The following is a 20,401-nucleotide window of genomic DNA, read 5'->3' as shown; positions in this document are numbered from 1 at the left end:
GCTTCATTAACGGCACAGGCTGCTATCGACAGGGGTCCATTTTATGATTCCGTCTATATGTTTTGTTGGGGGTTGGTGTTAATTCAGAATGAGCGTGCGCATAGACTATATCAACATATTTCAGTTCAGAACCTGTTGTCTGACCTATTCTAGTGAAGACCCTGCCAAGTGGCTTTTGTCACCCCCTCTGGAATGACATCACCGGGATCAAGTCTTCTTCTTTCGTTGTAGCCTCCTCCAACTCATGCCCAGTCCTAGAACCTGAATCAGTCTGCAAAGCCAAACGGATGCCAGTGGGAGGGTTGGGGGGGGCGGGATTTTAAAGGAAAACTTAGGAAGCTAGGGAGTAAGGAGGAATGATTCTTTCCTACTACCCAAATTTTCAACGTTGCTCTCTTTCCATATTTCCTTGCCTTGAAATCACTGCTGGAGTCTCTTCTTGTCCAAAGACAGGTAAGTGACCCAGGGGCATCTTTAGAACAGCCAGAACTGTAAATAACATTTTAATGGCAATAGACCATTGCTACTTTTTTCCCCCCTTCCATTCCACTTGGCTGGGGCAGGGTGGGGAGCCCAAAAGACTACTTTACTCTGAGGCCAAAGGACAGGTGTGTGAATGTCCTCCTGGGCAGCGTGGGCCTGCTGGAGGACAGCCATGGGCCACTGAGCCACTTCGAGTTGACTGCCCTGAAGATGGTCCAGACCTGCTGCTGTCTGTGACATAGGGGCCAGGGGCTGCCTGCTAGCCCAGCAGGAGCCTCCCCAGTGTGCCATCGGCTGATTCCTCACCTATGCATCTGGAAGCAGTGAGTCTGGCAATGACAACTAAATCCTAACAGGCATGTGTGGGAAGACCGTGAACCAACCACTCTTCCTCTGGGTATTTGGCCAAACGTGCACTTGGGGCGCCCCTTCCAGGAGCAAAGAACCCTTCTTACTCTTTAGTGACATCTGCCTCTTGCAGAAGAGGCACTCTGCCAGGTAGGGGGCATGCCTTGGACCATACAGGTAGGCAGAGGGTGAAAGACACTCTTGGTCAGTGACTTCTAACCCACAGCTTTGCCCTTTGGGCCACACCACCCTCCCTTCTGCCTGTTTCCTGGGTTGTTATCAGATCCAACTGCTTTATCTGAAAAATACTTCTCTCTCATTTTCCCATTTTTTTCTTCTTTCCCCACCTCTATTTGTTTTTATTCCTATTTTGTGTTGGTTTAGACATACTTGTTGGGGAGGTAGATCAGGGAGGCCCCCAAATATTTGGACTGGGTGGGCTGCTATCACATATGGACACATTTGCCTACAAGGCTTACTCCTCCCTAACAGCTGGCATCTGGAGCGGGGAGATGGCTGCAGCCTCAGAATCTGGAGACACACAGCTGCCATGTGGCCCAGCTAAGGGCTGGCTTCCTGCTCCTACAGATGGCCAGGGTGATGCTTCAGGGGTGCTGAGCCTCCCCACCCTCACCCCAAACACACAGGGCCCTGCAGCCCATTTCTTCTGAGAGGAGAGGCTTAAAGACCGTTATTATGTGACAGTCATAGCCTTGACCTTAAGTCACAGGTCAGGAATAGACCCAAAAGGGAGCATCTCTGGGAACGACTGAACACCTGCGCTGGTTTGAAGCCAGAGAGACTTCCTGCCCACCTACTGTGCCTCAGTTTCCCTATATGAACCATCTACCTAAAAGCAACATCATGCTCTCAGAATAAAATTTTTGGAAAAACCTGAAAAATATAAAGAAAAAATTATCCACAATTCTCCCATTAACATTGCTGTTTTCACAGATCTTCTACGTAACTGAACCATGTTGCAGGTACAATTACTTATCCTGTTTTTAAATGGTAACCTTTTCTTATTGTAAATGTAATACATATTCGTTATGTAGCATTCAGAAATTTCAAACACAATCTATTATTATTATTATTAGATGCCATGAAGAAATGTAAATGCTACCAATATAATAAAAAAGGTTATCTGTTTATTTAAAAAAAGAAATTTCAAACCCAAGAAAAGAGAAATGACTTTTTGTTACTCCACTGAGAAATAACATTTATGTTGATGTATATTTTTCCAGTCTTTTAAACAAGACTAATATACCTGAAGGGAAAAAAAGCATAGTGGATTCATAGTTTACATGCCTTTTTGTAGCTTTTCTTTTTCACTTTAGTTTTTTCCTTTTTTAAAAAAAAAGTTTATTTATTTTGAGAGAGGGAGAGAGAGAGAGTGTGAGTGAGCACAGGGGACAGGCAGAGAGAGAAGGAGAGAGAGAATCCCAAGCAGGCTCCATTCTGTTAGTGCAGAGCCTGACGCGGGGCTCAATTTCACGAGCTGTGAGATCATGACCTGAGCCGAAAACAAGAGTCAGATGCCTAACTGACTGAGCCACCCAGGTGCCCCTCCTTTTTCGCTTTACTCGGCACGAATAATTTTTCTGTCATTAAATGTTCTTTTTCATGTATGATGATAGACTATAACAAATATGCTTTATTTTTTTTTAACGAGCTTTCTCTTTGTTAGCCCTTTGTTTGGTTCTAATTTCTCCTCATCATGAACAGGGCCAATTGTGGCTGAATCTTTGCCCTCCCCTGTTCTGCAATAACACCTCCGAATTCCCTGAACCGTCCTAGATTATGGCAGGACGGCACCTGACGAAATGTACGAAAATACTTTGAGAAATAACTACAACGCGTTATTGCATTTGTCAGTTAATTCAGGATATAGGCGGTGTTGGTGGAGATGATGCATGTACTAAGCAAAGGATAATAATAAAAGCAAACACATGGTACTTTCTATGCACCAGGTGCTGTTCTAAGAGCTTCACGTTAGCTTTAGTATATTTAATCCTTACGACTCTACCAAGTATGCGCATACTATGAACGGGCTTCGCCTTCAGATGAGGAAATTGAGGCACAGAAAGGTTAAGTATTTTGTCAAAGGTCACAGAGCAAGGAAATGGTGGAGCTGGGATTCTAAGCCAGACTTGCTCCCAAATCCATACATGTAAACCTCTTGTAAGAAGCCAGTCCTCCTGACAGCAGGTGATTGGGAAAAGAGGAGGAGTGGCAAGGTGGACAGAAATATGTAAGATTTTGGTGCACTCATGACGTCCCATGTGCTAGTAAATAGGGGCTTCACAGGGGCTTATGGGAAGGGGCTCATCAGCCTTTAGGCTCTGCCTCAAAGGTCAGAGCACTTTGACGATAGCACAGAAGTGATTATTTCAAACAAAAGTTATCTTCTAGACATATGCACTGCATAGTTAGGAACAAAATGACATGATGTGTTTTGTTTGTTTGGGGTGTTTTGTTTATCATCCTGGCTGGGGAGGGGGCCTAACGAACAGACCAGACAGGGGATAAGTGATACAAAATCAGCCAAGAGTTGATTTTGTTAAAGCTAAGCGGTAGATACATGGGAACTGTCTCTACTCTTGCATTGGCTTGAAAGTTGTCATAGGAAAACATTTTTTTTTTTTAATCTCAAATTAATGGAAACCATCTTGACAATAAATTTCATTAAAAAAAATAAAAATAAAAATAAATCTCAAATCATTGGACTGTTCACGAGTGACCTTTGCGGGATATTCCAACCCAGAGTGTAAAGATTCAGAGTCGAACATAAAGATAAACTCACCTCTTGACTGCAGCTTTCTGAAAAGCTTCCCCAGGGTTGATCAGTCCATGGAAACATCCCCTAAGGGCCCAGCTCCTCCTTGTGGACCAGGGGAGTGACCATTACGGGTTTATTCATTCATTCAGGAGGTGTTATTTTTCGTCTTGAGCCCAGAGATGAGCCGTGAGGGGTATAGCTGAGTTTCAGAGATGTGATATACAAATAAAAAAGTTGACACAAGGTAACAGTTCAGCAAACTTCCCAAACCTTACAGGAAGCTCAGTGGGTCAGGGAGGCGGCCATGTGTGGTATGCCTCTGCCCAGGGCTTAGAGTTCCCAGGTAGGGAGGAAGGGTGGACGGACTGGGGAGCCCAAGAGGGCGTCTCTTTGTCCCCAGTCACTCTCTTCACGTCCAAGGGGCCTGGGGCTCATGGCCGAGCCTGGGGCAGAGGGCGCATGTGGGATGCTGTCATCTTTTCTACTCCCCTCTATTTTATAACCACTGGCCCTGGGCTCCACTTTGCAAAGGGAGATGTACTTTCCAGCTAGCTGAACCAAAGAGACAGAAAGCACCTGTACATCAACACCTCCAAATAACATAGGGTGAGCCCAGGGCCTCATAGGGTGCCTCATCGGGTGGCAAAAGTGAAGACAAACCAGGCTGCTTTGTATTTCCTCGGTGACTTAATTGGCCAGGAAGAATAGTAGTGTAAGACGATATATGCAACCTACTCCCGAATGGATTTGACATGATAAGAGGCAGATTAATAGGAAACAAAGCCCCAAAAAGGTGAGGGAGGCCGGTCCCACCGACAATGAGCGAGTGGAAGAAACTTCTGTGTGCTCAGAAAGATCCTAGTGCACCTCAGATCACGTGATCCTCCTCTACCAATAGAAGCTCGGTGAGCTTCCACCCTCCCCCACCCTCCTCGTCCTCCACCGCCGCCTCCCTCCCTTGAAAGCTAGTGTTTATTTAGTTCCTGACTTACTCACTATGGTTTATGCCAGGATTTAGGGTAACAGAGAAAACCGAGACCCGTAGCTCTGTAATTAGACCGCTCCTGGATTTCAGGCAGGGCCCATCTGTGAATATGCCTGATTTTTCCGATCTGGAGGCAACAACAGAGGGCCAATCTGCGCAGCTAGAGCGGCCCCCAGTTCCTTGATCTGCCCCCGCCCCCCCAGATGTGGCATACCCCAGGGTCACAGCTCAATGGTGGAGTCACCACACCCTCCTGCCCACGCCTGCCAGCCCTCCTGGGGCGCTGATGGCCTTGTCTTCTTGGGGACGGAAAGGCCAGTGGGAGGAGGGGCATCCCTGGAGTTAGGTGCTCCTTGGGTTACAGAGAAGCTGCTGGGAGGTCTGACTGAAGCCCTCCGGTAACTGGGGTCCTGAGTATTAATTTCCATTTTGCATGGTCAGGCCAGCGCTCTCACTGCCATGAACAAGATGGAAAGGTAAGTCCACCCTGCTCCCAACCAATCCTGAGCAGCAGGGAGCAAGACTGAAAAGTGCAAAAGCTCAGTCATGCAGTGCTCGTCTGCCAGCACACAGGCCTGTACCCGGAACAGGGACTCATCCAGGGGCTTCTTTGTGGGCCAGCAGGCACCCATCTTCCCTGGGCACAGAACCCACAATTCCACCACCTGGACTCTTCCATTTTTCCATGGCAATGCCTTTCCTTTCTCTTGGCTTTCCCAAATTTCACCAAAGTCTGTTAGGGGGTCAACTTTGCCTGTGAGATTTGCTCACTTGCTTATGTGCAAAGGGCCTAAGCTATTTTCATGATGACAAGGCCAAATAGCTCCAGCCTGAGTCTGTGATCTCAGGCCTGATTGTAACTTAGGTGCATTCATTAAAAAAAAAAAAAAAAGAAAAGAAAAGAAAAAAAGGTCAAGTCAGGAATGAGCTGCTCCCAATTTGCTGCACAGGCCAGATGGAATCTGGAGAATTATGTTAACTCCTGTGTTTTACCTGTAAAAGAAATGCTGGCTATTTTACAACATTTCCAGAGGAGAGACCAAGATGTTGAGAGATCTAGAACCATGTCCTAAAAGGACTAGTTTGAGGAATCAGGAATGACAAGGCTGTGAAAGATAAAGCTGAAGGAGAGGCACCTTCAAAGCAGTGAGGCCTCTGTTGGCTTGAAAAGGCAGAACCGAGGTGAAGGAAGAGGGAATACTGGGAGACAGACTTTGAGTTTATAACAGCAAGAGCCTTCAAAGAATTAGGCTTTTTAAACATGGAAAGAGCTCAATGAGGCCGTGAGTCAGGACCTCGTCAGGCAGTAGTCAAGCGGAGGCTGAACAGCCACTCCTCCTAGAAGTGCTGCAGGGGGATTCTTGCATTGGGCAGATTAACTCAAAGATTCTGTTCTTCTGTAACTGTCCAAAATGCAAGTTCAATACTTCATGAATTAGATATGGAGATAATATGAAAAATTTTCAGTAGCTGCTTAGAAACTTCTAGACTTTTTTTTTCCTTTTCCAGAAATGAAAAATGAATGAAGAGGAACAAATGGAAACCATGGATAATGTTTTTGGTTACATCCAGCATTTTGATGTCACGTGCCTTTATGTTCCTCTCAATTTCAGATCCTGTTTTCTTTCTTTTACTTCTACCCATATGTCATTTTATTTTCTCTATGGCTCCCTTTTACCCAGAAGGTTTTCATTTATGCCATAAGTGGCAAGGCTCTGGAACATTCTGGAAGAGTTCGAGGTCTGGTTATTTGTGAAATGATTAGAGCAAAAAATCTATAATGTCTCATCTGGACTGGTAAGTGTCTCTTTAAACTTCCCTCTCTTTTCCAACCACATCTTCTGGTCATAACCATGACTGAGTTTAAGAAAAAGCATTAATACTCTTAATATTATAAGAAAAGGGAAAAGAAGCAGAACTGCCCTAATTCTGGAGGAATACACAGGCAAGTACTACCACACTAATGTTGAAACAAAGAAAAGAAAGAAATGAAGAGTTTCCATAACACTAGAAATGACATATACAATAATTACAATAATTCACATAAGTACTGGCAAAAGCATACATATCAATTTTTTAATTTTTTTAATGTTTATTTGTTTTTGAGAGAAAGAGAGAGAGAGACAGAGACAGACCATGAGCGGGGGAGGGGCAGAGAGAGAAGGAGACACAGAATCCCAAGCTGGCTCCAGGCTCTGAGCTGTCAGCACAGAGCCTAATGTGGGGCTCGAACCCACAAACTGTGAGATCATGACCTGAGCCAGAGCGGGACGCTCAGCCGACTGAGCCACTCAGGCGCCCCAGAAACATACATATCAATTAAAACAGAAGACAGTCCAGAAACAGACTCAGTTCGGTATATAATTAAAGTCCCATTGAAAATCAGTAAGAAAAAGAGGACTTATTAATGAAATGATTAACTCTTTGGGGGGAAAAAGAGAGTCCCATCTCATCCTTCAGACTAGGAAAAATTCCCCAAATAAAGCTAGGGAAGCACTGGGGGAAAATATAGGTGAACATTTACATAATTTGGGGGGAAAGACTTTCTTACAAAAAAAAAAAAACACAACAAAACTAAAGATAGAAGCTGAAGTAGAAAATTAAAATATTTAATTAAAAATACCCATGTCAGAAAACTTAGAATAAGAAAATATAAAGGCAAATGACGGAACAGAAAAGAGTTAAAAACACACATGAAAAAGAGTCAATATCATAATAAATAAGAAGCTCTCTGTAATCAGTAAGAAAAAGGGGAGTGCCATAATAGAAGACAGAACAAAGCACACGAGTAGTAAATCAACACAGAAGAAACAGTGTCTAATGTTCATAAGGCAATTGAGCCTAGTAACTGATGGCGAATTAAAGCTATGAGGTTCCATTTTTTGTCTGTCCAATGAACAATTTTGTTTTTTTTTTTGTTTTTTTTTTTTGAGAGTGCAAGAGAGGGAAGGGCAGAGAGAGGGAGACAGAAGATCTGGAATGGCTTCTATGCTGACACAGCGAGCCGAGGTGGGGCTTGAACTCACGAACCCAACTGTGAGATCGTGACCTGAGCCAAAGTCTGACACTCAGACAACTGAGCCACCCAGGTGCCCTGAACAATTTTTTTAAGGTAAATAATTAGCATTGGTTTCAATTTGCCAAGGAAACTCTCCTATCCTGACGTGTGGGTGAATTGATGCAACATTTTTGGAAGTCTAGTTGGCACTATATCTCAAAAGCCTTGAAAATAATCAGACTCTTGGCCAAGGGAGTGTAGTTACGGGAGTTTTTTCTGAAGACATAATTAAGGCTGTACACCAGGGGTGAGCTGTAGGAACATTTGTTCCAACCCTGAGCAGAAACTGGAAATGATCTAAACATCTAACAATAAGTGATCTAATAATAAGTGACATGTCCTATGTAGCCATGAAAGATGTTGTTGAAGAGTATTTCACCATGTGGAAAGATGTCCAGAGTGTGTATTTCTGTTGCTGTTGTTGAAGTAACTGTCGTAAATTTATTTTGTTCTAGTCGGTTTTTAAAAAAAACTTTTTTTAATGTTTATTTCTGAGACAGAGACAGACAGAGCATGAGTAGGGGAGGGGCAGAAAGAGGGAGACACAGAATCCGAAGCAGGCTCCAGGCTCCGAGCTGTCAGCACAGAGCCCGACGCGGGGCTCGAACTCACCGCGAGATCATGACCCGGGCTGAAGTCGGAGGCTTAACCGACTGAGCCACCCAGGCGCCCGGTTTGTTTTTTTAATTGAACAAGAAGCAAGACTTAGTCTGGAAGCTTCAAGCCCTGGCGCAGAATTGCAGCTCGAGGGTGCTTTGGGGTCTCAAATCGTTCTCCGGGACACAGCCTCAAGCACGCAGCCTCTGGCCTGGAGAGCTTCTCTCTGGAAGAAATAGACCCATCCGTGAGGTGTGGCAGCAGGCAGGACTCCTGGGAACTGTTGGCTGTCAGCTGGCTGCTGCTAGGTGTCTCCAGGCCTGGAGCCCTGCGCAAGGCACTGAAGAGCACATCAGATCCCATCCAATTACCACCTGGTTTACAGTAAATACGCCTCCAGGCCCAGGGGCCCCAAAGCCAGCCGGTGGTGGCAGAACGGCAGGCAGGCGCCCAGGAGCCAGCAGGCTTTTGGGAGAGACTCTGTTTCCTCCTCCCTCCCCTCCCCTTCCTACCTCCTTCCCCTTCCCTCCCCTACTCTGAGGATAGGCTTGAAGCTAACACGATTTGGGAAAGGCCAGCCTCTTTAAGAAAAAAAAAAAAAAGCACAAAATTATGAAATAAAATTTCACTACGGGACTTCAAAAGGAGTCCATGTAAGTGAGGGGCTTAACCTTCACAAGCTTTGTGGTAGATACACCTTTAATCTTGATTTCGGTTTCCATCATTTCCATGAATTTCCTGTTTTTGTTACATATGTACTCCTAAATGATATCAAGTGTCTTTTACACATTTTTGAGCTTTCTATAAATGATATGCTCTATGGTATTTGTGTGGAAACCTGTTTTTTACTTTTTTTTTTTTAATTCAACATATTTGGGAAATGTATCCATGTTGATATGTATAGCTTTAGTTTCTATAAATTGCTATATACTATTCCACGGTGTGATTGTCAGAACTTATCCATTCTCCTGTTGCAATTTTTTTTTAGTAAAACAAGCAGGCTGTACAACAAAAGTAGGTTGTAAAAAAAAAAAAGGCAGGGCGTAAAACAAACATACACGCGGCAGAGCAAGTCAATCAGTATCATTTTTCGGTAAGACTCAAATAGAACTAGGTCAATAAAACATGATTTAGAAAAGAATCTAGGAACAATGCAGCAAGTTGGTGTATGATACAACATTTCAAGTCGGTGGGGAAAAGTGAACTATTTAATGAATGGTATCAAATCAGTATTTATATGTAGACAAAATAAATGAAAGCAAGTCTCTACCTTAGATGATACACAAAATTATACTCTAGATGAATTAAAAACCTAAACCCTCGAAACAAAAGTTTTAAAGTAGTAGGGGAAACAAGTAAGGGGAAATATCATTACAATCCAAGGAAAAGGGAGACCTTGAAGAGGCCATGGAAAGCAAAACTCAAACAGTAAAACGCTAAACAACTTAAGTTCTTGAGTAAATGTTACCTAACTTGTAAACGAGAAAAAGAACTGTGCACTTGGCCCCTAAACAACACAGATTTGAACGGCATGGGTCCCCTCATACATGATGTCTTACAGTACAGCACTATATGTGTATTTTCTTTTTCTTTTTTTTTAATGTTTATTTATTTTGAGAGAAAGAGAGACAGCATGAGCGAGGGGAAGGAGCCGAGAAAGAGAGAGAGAGAGAGAGGGAGCCCCAAGCAGGCTTTGTGCTGTCAGCACAGAGCCCAATGCCATGCTTGATCTCACGAACCGTGAGATCATGACCTGAGCTGAAATCAAGAGTTGGATGCTTTACTGACTGAGCCACCCAGGTGGCCCTGTATTTTCTTATTCTTGTGATTTTTCCTAACATTTTCTCTCTTCTCCCTAGCTTACTTTATTGTAAGAATGTAGTAACAATAAAACGTAAAATATGTGTTAATCAGCTGTTTACATTATCAGCAAGACTTCTGGTCACCCACAGGCTATTTATCAGTAGTTAAGTTTTGGGGGATTCCGATTATATGCAGATTTTCCACTGGGGACGGAGGAAGTCCTCACTCCTAAGCCCTGAGTTGTTCAAAGCTCCACTATATAACAGAAGATACCCCAAACAATATTAAAGGCAAGCCAGAGGCTGAGAAAATTTGCAATACATGCAACAAAGAATGAGTATAACAGATATATATATATATATATATATATGTATATAAAACCCAACCTTTAGAAAGATGAGCAAAGGATATGAATACATAATTCACATAAGAGGAAATATGAATAGCTACAAACCTATAAGACACTCAAACAGTTTTTGTCAGGCAAATACTAATTAAAACAGTGAAGAGAGTGGTTTACACCTACTACAACTGGCCATTTTGACAGGTCTGGAGGGCAAAGGGTCACTGAGACTGCTGGGACACTTCATATGACCCACAGCCACTTTGGAGGCAACGTGGGCATAGTCTCAGATCCAGAATTTCCCCTTGTAGAAATTTAAAATAGAGAGACGTGGGAAAAAATATATAAGACATTTATTGCAACATTGTTTGAGGTAGTGAAAAATTGTTAACAATCCTAAGGGTCCACTAAAAGCGGAGAGGATGATTAAATATGGTATATCCATACAATGGAATACCACTCAGCAGTTGAAAGAAATTATCTTGGTTCATAAATTAACGCGGTTAGATTTCCAAAACATTGATAAGTTGCAATAGATGATTGCTAAGTTGCACAGTATGATGCCTCTTATGTAAAAATAATCCACAAACTATGTTATATATAATTATAAAACTCTGGAAGGAAACACACCAAACTCCCAAAAGTGGCTGGTCACTTAGATAGAGAGAAGGGCCTGGGATTATGAGACGTGGTCAATAGATGATTTGGTTTAATATATGATTCTGGTTTTCTTTAAAAGATGCCTGTATTTATGTATCTCTTTAAAAGATGCCTGTATTTATGTATCTCTTGTTCAATTAAAAATAAAAGATTGGGGGGGTGCCTGGGTGGCTCAGTCAGTTAAATGACAGACTCCTGATTTCAGCTCAGGTCATGATCTCACAGTTGTGAGATCGAGCCATGCTTCGGGCTCCTAGCTGGGCATGAAGACTTCTTATGATCCCCTCTTTCTCCCTTTCCCTCTGTGCCTCCCCCCTCTCTCTCTCAAAAAAAATAAAGATTAAATTAAATTAAAAGATTGGAAGGATTCATGTTTGCAGTCCTAACTCTTAGAATGAAACTATAAGTGATTTTTACTTCTTTTTTTTTCTTATCTGTATTTTCTAAAATTTCCACAATGTTGACGTATCACATTTGTGATAAGAATACAGTCATTTTTTATTTTTACAAAAAAAAAATTTAAGTAATCTCTATATCCAACATGGGGCTCAAACTCACAACCCCGAGGTCAAGAGTCACATGCTCTACCAACTGAGCCAGCCAGGCACCCCAAATACAGTCATTTTTTTCAAAGATTGATGAAAGTTTCAAAAATTCTTAAAAAGTTAGTTTTAGGTTAACCGTATTTTTTTTTAATTTTTTTTAATGTTTATTTGTGAAAGAGACAGAGTGTGAGTGGGGGAGGGGCAGAGAGAGAGGGAGACACAGAATCCGAAACAGGCTCCAGGCTCTGAGCCGTCAGCACAGAGCCCGACGCGGGGCTCGAACTCATGGACTGTGAGATCATGACCTGAGCCGAAGTCGTACGCTTAACCGACTGAGCCACCCAGGCGCCCCAGGTTACTTTTAAATATAAACCTCCTCCCCCGGACTTAGACACACAGCACTGTGTTTGGGAAGGATGGCAGGTTTTATCACAAAATTAGAAAAATCCCAAAGTTTGGAAGTATAGCAAAAGGTTCTAGGATTCATTTAGCCAAGCCTGGTTCAAGAGATTCTAGGCAAATGGCTCTTGCATTCTACTCACCAATGTTCTGTTGCCCAGCACACTGCAAGGACTTGACTTGACTTACAACTTACTGACAATAAATATTTAACTACAGTTAAACATAGCTACTTTCTGGGAGTGAGTTTTCTCAGATGGCTGAGGGCATATCCTTTTAATGTCTTTTACGTTTTTTTTTTTTTTTTTTTTGTATTGTAATGAGCCGGAGTAGAACTATTTCTAGAATATTTTATCTACTTCTCTGCCTTTTTAAATAGAACACAGAACGCGTAGTTAGAGCTTTCCCAGTGTTGCCATTTCCCAAGACTGCTGCGAGTTACCCCATCAGTTTTCTGTCTATAGCACCCTCTTTCCTTCTAATCTGCCATGAATTTAGAAGTTAACTTCTTGGAGTTCTTTGTAAAACAATCAGCCTAAGAGGCTCAAGGCTCACGCTAAGAGGATTCCCTAAAATAAAAGAATGCACCAACTTTATGCCATCTTTTTAACTGAAATTAATTTTAGTTTTATTTTATTTTATCTTGTTTTGTTTTTTACTTCCTTCTGGTTTTCAGTGGTGTTCTCAAGGGATGGCTTAAGTCTGGGAGGTGGGACAGGTGGAGAGAAAAGAACAGCGTCACTCATTGCCAGGGTGATCTCCATCAAGGGCAAAGGTTTTGCTATTGGCACAGGGTTCTTGCCACAGAAATGAGAGGCCAAAAGATGAAATGTCTAAAAAGCCCTACACTGAGACCGAAACCGGAGTCACACAGCATCTGCTGTAAGAGTCTGTGGTTGGTGCAAGAATTTCCCAAGATACAGCAAGTGATCATTAATGACGTCTTTGTCAGAAACAACCTGAAGCAGCCGAGAAAACTGGGAGCCGGGAGGTGGTGCAGGGGCAGAACTATAATCTCAGGCCTCCTTTGGGCAAAATCGGCAGGGGGAAGGTGAGAGGACATAAAGCAGGGCCGCCACGCTCAAGTATCACAGATCGAGACCTTTCTTAACGTGTGGGTCTCTGCGCTTTGCTCTTTCTTCTTCATGCTGCTGTGACCCAGAGGGCTGGTGACTCACCACTAGATCCCGACCCTCTGAGTGCAGGCAGTTATGGCTCATTAGATGTTAACTGCAGTGGTGGTGAGCAGATCTAATAAAACCACGTAAGAGAAAGTGCCTGGTGCCTTTCAGGAGTGTTGTCACTCAGAAGAGCGCAGGGCTGTGCATGTTGCCCCCGTGATGTGTCCGTGCCACGGAAACTCACAGAAATCCTACCACAAGGAGACGGCCTGTTCCCAAGTCGCATCCGGGCTGCGATGTTCATCTCTGGTCCTTGCCGTTTGCCAGTGTGGTTGCACTGCGTGTACGCTGAGGATGGTGCCCCGGGACAAGGCAGGGAGCCTGGGACAGACGGGCCGCCAGGGTCTCCCGGCTTCTTCCCCTCTCTGTGCCTCAATCTTCTTCAATCAAAGTGGAGCTTCGCCTGTTGCCCTGCCTCAAGTCTAGCTTCCCGAAAGGTGAAAATAAGTCACGCCTGTGGACATGCTCAGAATTACGCGAGGAGGAAGGGGATGGTGTTTGGGGGGAGTATTGTGTTCAGGGGAGTATCCTCAAAGGTCCAATCCCGAGTGGGAAGTCGGGACAAAGCTCTGTGGTTTGCTCACTGGTCCTCTTCAGGGCAAAGCTCAGCCTGAGGGTTGCCCATTCTAGCTTTGGAACACCCCACAGCCTTGGGAGGCCACGGTGAGCATGCTTAAATTTGTGGAATATTGGCCCTGGAAAGGACCCGAAAGATCAGTTCCCTCATTCTACAGACAGCAGTGGAGGCACAGAGAGGTGAAGGGACTTCTGCAAGGTTACACAGCTACTCCTACATCCAGGCCTTCACTTTATGAGCCCGGTGTCTTTTTCACAGACTTTCTCAAAGTGGAGTCCTCTGAGATTCCTTGTCCAAATCACCCCGTGTATAAATGAGGGCACAGGAGAGATGGTGGGTGTAGAGAGGAGAGTTGCTGAGAGATTCCTGGGTCCTACCTGAGACCCACTGAATTCAGAATCTCCGAGAGTGGGACCTGGGAATCTGTATGGTAGCACCAAGCAATTCCTAGGCAGTCCTGCTTTGTTTCAACAACACCTTGAAGTGTTGCTTCTAAATGATCTATGTAGAGTAGCTACCATTTATAAATGGCCTCCGAGAGAACACAAAAAGGACACAGACTGCTAGTGGTCACTGGACAAAGCCGTGCCCTCAATTAGCCACCGTGTGTGACAGTTAGCTTTGTGTCCTTTAAGCCACAATCACGCAGTGGAATGTTCTGAACAATCAAAGCAACTCGGGAAACACACAGACCTCATGTGGCGCGTTTAAGAGCCTTTCTTCTCCCGGGTCCTGGGACGGGTGTGCCTGCCTTGGCAGGTCCCCCCGGCTTATCTTAGCATACCCACCACCTCTCGGAGACATCTGGCTTCACACACGTGTCTCTGGCCTGACAGCAGATGGTTTCTGATGGGCTGAACCCATCCCTCTCCTAATCAACCAAAAAGGACCTGGCAGGTCCACGGGCGATAAATACAGCTGAGATCTCCCCTGTAGGAGCCCCTTGGGAGGTTGAAAATGGAATGCGAAGAAGTGATGGGCAGGCCAGCAGCTTCCACTGAGGGCCCACCAAGGGCACCGTGTACAACTTCCCTGCTGTTTCTACACTTCCAGACACAATCACACAATCACGCAGAAAGGCTGTGGGACCCAGCTGGATCCCTGGGTACTCTGTAATGGCTTGAACCTTAGGGAAGATTTTCCTTGGGTGCCCATACACCCGACTGCTCCTTGTCTGTCTCCCAGCAGGTCTCTCCCCACCCTTCCCCACCCCACCCCCCGACTCCAGACAGCCTTGGCTGCTCTCTCCTGCTTGCCCGTCCAGGTAGCACGCAGCAAAGACAGAGCCAGGTTTCAAGAAGGGGCCCATGAGGGGAAACCACTCATTAAAAGACAAACCTCATGTCAGCAGTACCTAAGGGTGTGGCAGGACAGGACAGGCCTGCAGAAGTTTCCTGCAGTCTGCATTTATATTATATTTTTTCAAAGTTAGCGTTTTGGCTTGAGAAAAGGTAGGAAGGGCTGTTGGTTTTAACTTCTCTGAGAGCTGCAGTAGAAAATATGCCAGCGGCTCCAAGAGCGCAGGGGTCCGGTGTCCCCAACACTCAGTTCATGCCTAGCACTAAGAAGGTGTCCAAAGATGATGTGTCAGATGCATGAGCCACGGCCACTTCCTGCTGGGTGATACTCACTAAGGTGGTGGTGACTGACCGCACAGTCCAGGGTGTGGGCCACAGAATCCCAGGCTCAGAGACCCGCTTCTGTTGGTGCCCCAAGGGTACTCTGACTCCTCAGGTGTTTCTATATTTATCAAACACTCGAGATTAACGTGTGGAATGAGGATGCCAGGTTACCCGTGAATTTACACACTGAGAAATAAATGCGCGGGGGGCCTTGCACGTTCCAACTCCGTAGGCAATCCCTGTGGAAACCCAAAGATGACCCGGATGGTGACCTGCTGAGCACAGAGCCAGAACCAGGGTATTTAGATGAATCAGACATTTTTTGACCTCATAATAGGTTTCAAGCCTTTACAGAACCATCCCACCAAAGGCAGAAATACCGGTGTGCCGTCGGCGTTCACGGCCCTGTGGGTCCTGGCTTCAGAGAGGCTGGCAAAGGATGGGACACTGAAGGTTGTTCCCTCTTTCTTTTCTTCATCTCTGTCCAGACAAGTGCCGCTGATGTTTCTATCTGTGAGTCTGCTTTTACTTCTAGACTTTAACAACCCTTTCTGATTAACCCATTCCTTTCCCCCTTAGCTTTATTGAGTTATCACTGATACGCGGCCTTGTATAAGTTTAGGGCATACAGATAGCGACTGGCAAACATATATTATGAAACGTTTACCACAAGAAGTTAACAGCCATCATTTCACATAGTTACAAATAATGTGTGTCTTCCTTTTGGGATTTACTCTACTAGCAACTTTCAAATAGACCACACGGCAGTCATTATAGCCATCATGTTGCCTACGACAGCCTGAGTACTTATTTCTTTCATAACTGCAAGCCTGTATCTTCAGACCATCTTCCTCCAATCTCCCCACCCCCTACCCTGGCCTCTGGGAACCACAAATCGAATCTCTTTTTCTGTGAATTCTGCTTATAAGTGAGATCACACAGGATTTGTCTTCCTGTGTCTGACTCACTTCACTGGGCATAATGGCCTCAAGGTCCATTCCTTTTTCTTTTTTTTTTCAAGTTTATTTATTTATTTTTGAGAGAGGGAGAAAGCACGAGCCTGAGTTGGGGAGGGGCAGACAGACAGAGAAAGAGAGAGAGCGTTTTGGGCGCGGGGGTGGGGTGGGGGGATTCCAAGCAGGGTCCACACTCAGCACTGAGCCAAAAATCGAGAGTCTGATGTTTAACCAACTGAGCCACCCAGGCGCCCCCTTTTTTTCTTTAATTGAAATATTGCTATTTTCAACCAATGATCAGTCAGATTTATAGACCTGAGCAACCTCTTCTCTCTTTCAAATGACTGCACACCTCCGGCGTATTGTGTGTAGATTTTCAAGTTTAGCACTCAGAAGAAAGCGAACTGTCCCTCATTGCCAAAGCCTTGAGGATCACCAAGCTCCCAGGTACTGACGGCCGCCATAAATCAGGCTTCTAGATAGATCAGGTTAGGGAGTTTTGTTTTACCTTCTTCCTGACCTTCTCAGTGCTGTGCTGTATAGTACCAAGGGCTTAGGTGGATGTTGGTAAGAACCTCCAATGTCAGCTAAGGAGGCCACTGATGCTGAGGAAATCCCTCTCAGTAGGGGCTCAGAGTGGAAGAGTGTAGTGGGCACAGATTTGACCCACCCTGTTAGTGACCATTCCCCCCCCCCCCACTTCTCTGCCACTTTCTCTCCCTTTCTCTGGGGACTGTCTGACCAGCCTGAGGAATCTCTGCTGTCACTTGGGAATGGACATTTTCGGGCTGTGAAATCTACCTCATGGTGACAGACAAAGCAGCACCCAAAAATCATGGGGCACAAAAAACTAGAGTCAGAAGGAAGCTGGGGGCGCCTGGGTGGCTCAGTCGGTTAAGCGTCCGGCTTTGGCTCAGGTCATGATCTCACAGTTCGTGAGTTCGAGCCCCATGTCGGGCTCTGTACTGACAGCCCAGAGCCTGGAGCCTGCTTTGGATTCTGTGTCTCCCTGTCTCTGCCCCTCCCCTGCTTGTGCTTTCTCTCTTAAAAATAAATAAATAAGCATTAAAAAAAAAAAAAAAAAAGGAAGCAATGATCAGAAAGCACCTAGAACAGTGATCAGTGATCAGTACTTATTGGGTCCTTGTTGACTTATTGGATATTTGTTGACTGACTGGCTGAATGAATTCTTGAATAGTCCAACCAGCTCCTTTTAGAAAGGAGGAAACTGAAGGGGGCGGGAAATGCTGATTGGTTCCAAGTGCCACAGCAGAGCCCTGGCACCTGGGGCAGAGTAGGGACTTGAGTCTCAGCTCTGCATTTGTGATATCACAACAGTGGCAACTGGATAAATCAACAGCAGCAGGGGGTGATGGGAAGGGAATAAGGGTGACACTTAGGGATCACAAAAAGAGTAAAATGATTTTAATGTTTATTTTGAGAGAGACGAGAGAGCGAGAGTAGGGCAGAGGGAGAGACAGAGAGAGAGGGAGAGAGAATGAATCCCAAGCAGGTTCCGTGCTGTCAGTGCAGAGCCGAGGCGGGCCTCAATCCCACGAACCGAGATCAAGACCTGAATGGAAATCAAGAGTTGGACCCTTAACCGACTGAGCCACGCAGGGACCCCTAAAACAGTTTTAAGTAATCACAGAAGAACCCAACCAGCAACAACCTCAAAGCTTGCCCCTGTCTTCGGGCCTTGATCCCACTGCCCCTTGAGCTCTCTCCTCCATTCCCAGTTTCACGCAGCATTTTCCTGGGTGAGGCACCACGATTTCTTGCTTCCATGTTAAGTTTCTCCTCTCTCTCTCCCCCACGGTCAACATACATGATCACGAATTCTGTAATAAGTAACACTCTCACTAGGTCCAGCTCCCCTTAAAACATGCCTTCTTTCCTCCTCACCATCAAACCCCTTGAAAAGCAGAGCCTAGACCTGTACTGCTCAGTGGTCATCACCAGCTCCATGTAGCTGTTAAGCACTTGAAAGGTGCCTAGCCTGAATCGAGATGTGCTTAGAGTACAAAACATACAGCGATTTCAAAGACAATATGAGAAAGAATGTCAAATATCTCATCAATAATGATTTTGGATAAATTGAGATGAATAAAACATATTATGAACATTAGTTTCACCTGTTTCTTTTTACATTCTCTTTTTAATTTTTTTTTCAAGATTAGATTTTTTAAATTTTTGCGGGGAGGGGCAGAGTGGAAGAGACTCTTCAGCAGGCTCCATACCCAGTGGGGCTCGATCTCACAACTGTTAGATCATGACCTGAGCCGAAATCAAAGAGTCAGACGCTTAACCGACTGAGCCACCCAGGAGGCCCTCTTTTTAAAATTTTTTTAATGTTTATTTGTTTTTTGAGAGACAGTCAGAGTGTGAGCAGGAGAGGAGCAGAGAGAGAAGGAGACACAGTTTCTGAAACAGGCTCCAGGCTCTGAGCTGTCGGCACAGACGCAGCGCTTGAACTCGTGAGCCACCAGATCATGACCGGATCCGAAGTTGGACGCTTAACCGACTGAGCCACCCAGGCGCCCCTCCTCTTTTTACATTCTTAATGTGGCTACCAGAAAATTTGAAATTACATATGCGGCATGCGTTGCATTTTTATTGGGCCCTGCTGGTCTAGACACTGCTTCAAAGCATTTAAAGACTGTAACTAGTATAAAGCACAACGCTCATAAAATTAAAATGGGCTTTGAGTCTATGCAAGAGCTTTTGTTCTCAAACCCTCATTTACAATCAGCTTTCAAGTAAGGGAACGTGGAAGTTGTGGCATGAGAAATTGGGAGGGAAATAAGAAGGTCACTTGCTTATTTCCCAGGAAAACTGACCCTTCGAGGGCAATAATGGTACCAGCCAACGCCGGTCCAGGCTTTCTGTCTGTCATAAGACATCCTGGCCATAGCGGCACCCTCAGAATCCGTTCGAGGTTGTGCCTTCCTGCGGGCAGCTTCGTGCCCTCTGTGACTGACTGGGAATGCCCACGTCGGGCATTTGAGGTCCAGGGCAGAGCAGGAAAGAGCGCGAGGCGGCATGGAGTTACTGGAAGAGCCTGAGATAGCATGAGAAGTCACGAAACCCTCTAGGTTTCCTCCTACGCGTGGTGCAGTCAATGTGCTGTAGCACGTGCCGCCTCTGGAATTCCTGCCCTTCTTCCTTATGCTTAGCACACGGGAAGCCTTGAGCAAGTGACTGGAGGTCTCTTGGCCTCAGTTTCCTCACTTGTAAGGTGCAGACTATGGTAGTCATGCCTTATGGAGTGGTGTAGCATCCATAAGCTAATCCGTGCACAGCAAGTGCCCCATAAATGTTAAAGCAAACAGACAAGAACTGAAGGACCGAGGGATTGTAAGGGCTCTCCAGTCCAACTCCCACCCAAACTCAAGAAAGCCCCTTGGGGTGCCTGGGTGGCTCTGTTGGTTGAGTGTCCAGCTTCGGCTCAGGTCATGATCTCATGGTTAATGAGTTCAAGGCCCGCATCGGGCTTCAGTGCAGAGCCTGCTTTGGATCCTCTGTCTCCCTCTCTTTCTGCTCCTCCCCCACGCATGTGCGCGCCCTCTCTCTCTCTCTCTCTCCCAAAAACAAATCAACATTTAACTGAGAACAAACTGAGGGTTGATGGGGGGTGGGAGGGAGGGGAGGGTAGGTGATGGGTATTGAAGAGGGCATCTTTTGGGATGAGCACTGGGTGTTGTATGGAAACCAATTTGACAATAAATTTCATCTATTAAAAAATAAATAAATAGATAAATAAATAAATAAACATTTTAAAAAATGCCCCTATATTTTCCCTGATAGCTAGCTGCTGTTTATTCACTGCCAGTGGTGGAGGCTCAATGTCTCGCTGTCTCCTTGTTTGTTTTTTAATTTAATTGTTTTTGTTGTGGTAAAATTTATAGAACATAAAAGTAACCATTAAGTACATTTAAGTGCAGTAAGTATATTCACTGTGTTGTGCAGCCTTCCCACTGTCTGTCTCCAGAATTTTTCATCATCCCAAATGGAAACTCTGTGCTCTTTAGACGATAACTCCTCTGGCTCCTGTCCCCTTGGGCC

The 20,401-nt window shown here is 45.0% G+C and overlaps 2 long non-coding RNA genes across 3 annotated transcripts in view; both read right to left on the bottom strand.

Annotated features, from left to right (window-relative positions):
- Positions 1–382: 382 nt before the first annotated feature.
- LOC109277411 (uncharacterized) lies at positions 383–4,779 on the bottom strand. Of its 2 annotated transcripts, none has more exons than XR_002085135.2 (3): positions 4,603–4,779; positions 3,635–3,809; positions 383–489 (listed from the first exon to the last, which is right to left on the bottom strand). It is a non-coding gene; the product is annotated as an uncharacterized LOC109277411 (long non-coding RNA). The 2 variants fall into 2 exon arrangements; XR_002085136.2 differs by having other exon boundaries at positions 4,607–4,779.
- A 3,414-nt stretch (positions 4,780–8,193) lies between these two features.
- LOC109277328 (uncharacterized) overlaps positions 8,194–20,401 on the bottom strand; it is a 28,638-nt gene continuing 16,430 nt past the window's right edge. The window contains exon 4 of the long non-coding RNA XR_002085105.2: positions 8,194–8,476. This is a non-coding gene — a long non-coding RNA (uncharacterized LOC109277328). The remainder of the gene's footprint in view (positions 8,477–20,401) is intronic.

Source organism: Panthera pardus, unplaced genomic scaffold (genome assembly GCF_024362965.1).
Source record: "Panthera pardus isolate Hobbes unplaced genomic scaffold, ASM2436296v1 HiC_scaffold_13, whole genome shotgun sequence".
NCBI lineage: Eukaryota > Metazoa > Chordata > Mammalia > Carnivora > Felidae > Panthera > Panthera pardus.
The sequence above is the reverse complement of the archived record's forward strand: the minus strand, read 5'-3'. Positions and strand labels throughout refer to the sequence as shown.